We start from the raw sequence: 6,807 nt of genomic DNA, 5'->3' as shown, positions 1-6,807 counted from the left end.
CTGATGGGCAATCCAGCAGAAGCACACCTACTCCACCTATTCCTGCAGCAAGGCGTAGGAGTGGCCGTCAGGGCAGAGGTGTGGACAACAACACTGAAACTACTGAACAGGCTGAAGGAGGTGCATCAGGGCCTTCACGCCGTAGGTGAAGGAGTGGGATGGACAAGGGCATGTTGTGAAGCAACACATGCCACGAGGACTACGTAAGTTTAAAATTTCTGGGCACTGTGAGGACATTAACATGTGCAAATTTCAAACGTACAGTCGCACTGTGTGACTTTAAATATCCTGCATGTAAGGAAGTAAACATATTTTTTGAAAAACAACATTGGTTATTGTGTTTTTTTCTCTTACCTAGAAGTAGTTCTGTGTGATGTCATCTCGTCTCATGCGCCCAGCAGCTGCCCCGGCTCCTCTTGCACGTCTGCTTGGGGGGCTGGTTCCTCCTCAGATGTGTCGGAGTCTGTCAGATCCACTGGGGTGCCCTTCTTGATAGCAATATTGTGTAGCATAGCGCAGGCCACCACTATCTTGCAACACGTCTCCGGGCTGTACTGTAGAGTACCTCCACTCTTGTTTAGGCAGCGGAAACGGCTTTTGAGGATTCCAAAGGTTCTCTCAATGGTGGCTCTTGTGGCTCTGTGGGCAGTGTTGTATTTCCGCTCAGCAGCTGTGTTTGGATTTAGGTAGGGTGTGAGGATGTTATCACGCACAGTCTATGCACTGTCTCCTGCATAGAAGAAGAATGTCGATGTTTAGTGAGATACCGCAAGTTGAAACATTTCATTCCACTGTTTGTGTGTGCCATGAAATTACCTAGCAGGTATCCCTCTCCAAAATCGCCATTTGTAAGTCTGCAATGTAATGCACAGTGTCTAAATATGAAGGAATCATGAGTGCTTATTGGAAATTTTGTTACGATATCGGTGATTAGATTTTTGGCATTGCAGACTACCTGGATGTTTAATGAATGGTATGATTTTCTATTTCTAAAAACGTACTCATTGTGTGATGGGGGGGACACTGCGACATGTGTTCTGTCCACACAGCCAATCACGTGGGGGAATTGGGCAATTTCGTAAAAATCCTATTTGGTTTGGTCCAGTTCCTGCTGTGTGTTTTGAAATTTGATGTGCTGATGCATCCTCTGCATCATAGCATTGAGGAAAGCGTGGAAGAAACGCGAAAGTGCGCTCTGGAACACCCCTCCTACTGCAGCAATTACCCCCTGAAAACTCCCTGACGCTAGGAGGTGCAGTGAGCACAACACCTGTATGTGTGTGGGAATGGTGTGGGCCCTGTATGTGGGGTGCTCCAGCATGGGTGTCAGCTCCTCTATCAGCTCCAGGATACTTTCTGTATGCAGCCTGTAGTGCACATCAATGTCCTCCTCAGTGCGTTGGAAGAGGGTGATGCGTGTCCTGTAGATCCTCTCCTGGCGTCTCCTTCTCTCCTCAGCCTCTCGGATACGCAGCCTCCTGGCTATAACATAAAGCCCAGCCATTGTGAGAAGCCACTGTTGCATCATGGGCCACTTTAAATAGGTTGCATCAGGTTATCACCTGGCCTGAGTTGATGGTAATTGAGAAGTGCAAAATTGCGATTTTAGAAAATTAGCTATTTGCGATTTTTACCTACATAGGAAATTGCAAATTGGCTTTTTGCGTGACGGTATTTGCGATTTTTGCTAAATCAGAGACGCAGCTTGCGAATTCGCAAATTTATTCGCAGAACCCATTAATCGCAAAATTGATAATTGCTAATTTTGCGATTCGCAATTTTGCATGGAACATAACTTACCTACATCGCATCACACACTTTTGCGTTTGCAAACAACCGAAATTATGCGAATTTCGTGGCTTGCGAGCGCAAAAGCCCTACCTACAAATGGCCCGTAGAGGCTTGACACTCCAGCCAGTCAAAGTAAATCTGGGAGACCTGTGCCCCGATGTAGAGAAAAAGTGGTGCTAGCACAGATAATATAACAGATTGGGGAGAGGTATGGCAAGGGCTGGGGGGTGTTTGTAAGAGGAAGCACTGGCCAGATACTCAGGTGCCTGGAAAAGGCAGCTGTGACCTATTGTCACCTGTCATTGTCCCACAGGGGCGCTTCGCTACTGGTGGGAGAGCTAGTGAGGTGCATCAGAAGAGGTCTGTTGGTTCTACGCCTTGGGGACACGTCAGTGACATGTTGGTTTGACATACATATCTTTCTCCTATAGCCTTAAAGAGCAGTCATACTGGATCAGTGGCGGTGGTGGGGTTGTCAATCTAGCGCACTGGCCCCCTGAAACTTGATGTGTGAGATTCAGGCACTACATCCTGCAGCACACACACGGCTAGTGAATGGTCTTCATAGACTGACAGAGCCCACAGCCCAGCAGCTAGTTATGGGACTTCTCCGCTCCAGCCACTCCATCGAGAGTCCCCCAGGTATCAGGTAAACTCCTGGAAGGTGACTCCCAGTTCAAATTGGCACTGACAGATATATCACTAAACGTTAAGATAGGTAATGTGCTAGCCACAGTGAAGAAATTTGACGCAGCTCTAGAAAACACGCGGACGTCACTTGAAAGTAAAATAGACAAAATTACTATTGATTTTAACCAGTTGCGTGCCGATCAGCGTAAACTTGCAGACAAACACCGCACAGCTAAACTACAATTAGAAAAACTACAGACTGCCACACAGGAAAATACTGATACACTGCAAGCGCTTCTGGGATGCATATCTGAGCTAGAAGACAGAGTGGAAGACACAGGAGGCAGATCACGCCACAATAATATACCTATATTTGGACCGACAAGAGGGACCGAAGGCCAAGGTGCTGTGAAGTATACCAAGAGCTAGCTACGCGATTGGATGCCCCAAGCAGACTTGTCTGCACAATTTGTTGTCAAGTGGGCGCATCGGGTGCCAGCACGGAAACCACCACCAAGAGCCAGCCCCAGACCCTTTCTGTTTCACCTGCTTAACTACAGGGATCGAGACAGTATACTACGCGAAGCGCATCATAGACAAAAGATGAAAGTGAACAGTGCTGTATTGATGATTTTCCCAGATTAAACCTTAGCGGTCCAGAAACAACAACACTCTTTTCTGACAGTTAAATGATGTATATGTGAACCGAACATGCAATACTCACTGCTTTTCCATGCACAACTTTGTGTGGTGGACAGTGGCAACACTGTTTCTTTGACGACCCAGAAGATGCATGAAGGAATGCAATACGTATGGCTGCGACACTGCACACCAAACAACACACCTCAGACCTTGACAATGATAGAGAGAAATCTACAAGTGAAGGTTACTCTATAATAGAACACACTTCAGAGACCAACACACCAACACCAACAGAGGTGGCGCCCTAGATGGCTGATCATATTATCTGACCTCATAGACCAAACCTTCAGAAATATCCCTCAAGACGTGGCTAGCCGTAGACTCCCATTCTGCATTGCCCGTGAACATGGAACTGGAGCGTGGATCCCCCTCCCCCTTGGTTACCTCTCCCACTCTTCCCTTGCGGCCAACATTGGCTGGGAACCACACGTTCGGAGGGGTTCAGCTGTTAACACATACTGATGTCACACTATAAGCGTGAGAACACAGGCAGCCTCACTGGCCAACGGCCTATCCAGTCAAATGGGCACAGGGACATAGTGGACCTCCCCATCAATGACAGGATATGCATAGCAAACCCACCATGAATGGGGTAGTAAGCTTGTTACCACAATGTGATACACCAGTTTGGGTGGATCACTGTTACATATCTGCTCCACTATTGTTGCATAGGTTGTGTTTTACTAGTTGTAGTGTTAGCTATCTAGTTATTGAGAAATATTGTCCTAAAATGTTGCTACAGTGAAAATGTCACATGCAAATCTAATAACATGGAACGTGAGGGGCATGTGCACACCTGCACAGCGTTACTCCGTCTACTCCTACCTCATGCTCAGGTCAGCTCACATCGCTCTTTTACAGGAGACTCAGCTGATGCCGGTTGGCAGGGACAGGTTTTCGCTACTGCTGCTATTCATATGCGAGAGGAGCGTTAATCTGGGTGCAGGCGGGGACCCCGCTTGCAGCAGAGGAGGTTAAAACAGACCTGACCAGGAGATATTTATTCATAAAGCCCGTCTAAATGGTATAACAATGGTGCTGGGAGTGGTATATGCCCCTAACATTAACCAGGCATTGTTTCTCTGCTCTCTCTCGACTATCTTGAAGGGGTGGAGCAGTCTACCATGGCTGATAGGGGGAGACAACAATGCTGTCATTGACATGACATTAGATCGATCCTTCCCTCTGCTACCTGGCACACACTCTCTGACTAACACTGGGGCACTAAGAGCCTGGATTCATCACTGGTCAGTGGCAGACTTGTTGTGGATGCGGTATCCCAACACAGGAACATACTCTTATTACACAGCCTACATGTGAGCATTGATGGAATAGTTGGCTCGCTGGTATTTCACCCCATGATAGAGCATACAGAGTACCTTGGTCGCACGCACCCTTACCACAACCCCCTGCTGCTACACCTAAAACGGGAGGCGCCTCGTCCAGTGATACCCACATTGTGCCTCTAACGTGGGCCCTGGAGGATGCATAATTTCGGGAAGCAGTGGTTGCAGCTACGGCTGAATACTTTGAACTTAATGAGGGATCGGCAGGAAACATGCTCACGGAAAGGGAGGCATTTAAAGTGACCATCAGGGGTAGATGCCTGGGTATCAACTGGAACATACGCAGGCACCTGGAGGTAGCTGTGGGGAGAGCAGAGAGAGAGATTAAGCATTTGGAGGCAAATTGGGCTGCCAATCCAGACGTGGTGAACTGGCAGAGTTACTGGAGTGTCTAAGATGCATAAATTATGCAACACACTCAGCCAGAGTACATGCACATTTGGATCATGCAGGCCGTCTTCTAGCATGGCTCATACAACAAGAGCAGATATCACAACCTGTAGCCCTTCGAGTACTCGCTAGTTGACTACTCTAAACACAAGCTGAAATACACGCGGAACTGACTCGCTTCTATAAGGCCCTGTACACATCAAGAAACACATTCAACAATATACAATTATCTGCCATTCTTTCCCTGGGCACCCTTCGGGTCCAGGACCAAGTACACATTTTAGAGCTGGAGGAACCTATCACTCCCATGGAGATTGGGGTGGTGATATGGGCACTAGCCATAGGCAAGACCCAGGGCACTGACAGCCTCCCCTCTGACTATTACAAAGCTTATGCACATGGAGTAACACCACACCTGCAGCAGCTATACAATGCCACACTCAACACAGGTTCTCTTCCCCCCTCAATGCTGGAGGCATTACTCATTTCCCTGCCCATGCTGGACAAAGGCCCAACCGCCTCATATTGTCCGTTAGCCTTGCTAAACACGGACTACAAAATATTGTCTAAGGGGTTTAATATTGGCCAAGGTGCTCACTGATCATCTGGCCCGCTGGTGCCGGCACTGCTGGGACCTGATCAGAATGGATTTGCCCCAGCCTGTAATACGTCATTGAATTTCGAGCATTGCTTTAGAGTCGCCACCTACTCTGGCTGCCTGGTCTTGGAACTGTAAAAGGCGTTTAATTCACTGGAGTGGGACTACCTTTTTGCGGTACTCAACCAATTTGGAACTATGGGTTGATTCCTCCGCCTGATCCAGCTATTGTACACACAACCCACAGTTAGAGTGACAGCAGGCTACTAAATCCCAAACCGATCAGGTGCGGTACCCGGCAGGGATGCCCCCTATCCCCACTGTTATTTGCTCTGGCAGTAAAGCCTCTAGCGGCAATACTCAGAATGCAGGGCATGGAGCGTTGGTATTCCCCTCAGTGATGGCACACTCAAATATCATGGTCTACCTCAAAGATATATGCTCCCTTCCACCTAGCTCACACATTCTTGACTTTGCTGCATTATCCGGGATGAGGGTCACCTGGAGCAAATCCTGCCTGTACGCTTTTAATCAGTGGCATGCAGACCCTGCACTCTGGTACAATGGTGGGTGCACTCTCTGGCAGCCTGACACTTTTGAATATCTAGGAATATGTGTTTATCACCAACAGCAGGATCAGTCAGAGGGCAATCTAAGGAGAGCATTTACAGCGCTGCGTTAGCAAATGTCCTTCTGGTGCGCGCTCCCACTGTCAGTTGTAGGCCAAATTGTACTACTGAAGATGGTGGTGCTCCCCAGATTGCTGTATCACTTTACCAATCTTCCTACGTTTGTGGCAACAGCCCATTTCAGGAGATTAGAAACTGTGATGAGGGGGTGTAACGACCAGATTTTCGGACCAGATAGAATCAGCTCACCAAGACACCACCAACCCGGCCGAAACGTAACCACCTCCCTCCTCAGGACCTACTTACCATGGTACCTGGGTACCTACTTGGGGATGGGGAATTAGCAATATACAAGCTTAGATCGTCCAAAACACCACCAAATCCATAGGGATTATTAGAATCAATCACTAATTGCTACGGAATTCCATATTCTACACCACACTCATACCTTATAGTCTCGCGGAAATCTGGCCCAGACTATGCTACCCTCCTCCTCATAGTGAAGGGGGGCAGTTCTGATCACTTACCATTACACACTGACCACAATCAGTGTTCACACAAGCCACAATCCTGTGGGTATATACACCGTATCCTCCCGGTGCTCTCTCTCTCTCTCTCAAGCCACAATACACAATGGTTCACTAAGAACGGGGTCCCTTTATTACACAATAGCAAATTATAACAACAATATACTGCAATATAACATATAGCCTGAAAAGCA

The 6,807-nt window shown here is 47.8% G+C and overlaps 1 pseudogene; it reads right to left on the bottom strand.

The window, feature by feature from the left end:
- Positions 1-386: 386 nt before the first annotated feature.
- The window catches only part of LOC147732548 (serine/threonine-protein kinase mos-like), a 45,333-nt pseudogene continuing 38,912 nt past the window's right edge, over positions 387-6,807 (bottom strand).

The sequence above is a fragment of the Lissotriton vulgaris genome, chromosome 2_1 (assembly GCF_964263255.1).
Source record: "Lissotriton vulgaris chromosome 2_1, aLisVul1.2, whole genome shotgun sequence".
In the NCBI taxonomy this organism is placed as follows: Eukaryota; Metazoa; Chordata; class Amphibia; order Caudata; family Salamandridae; genus Lissotriton; species Lissotriton vulgaris.
Note: the sequence above shows the minus strand (reverse complement) of the source record. Positions and strands in the feature narration are given on the sequence as shown.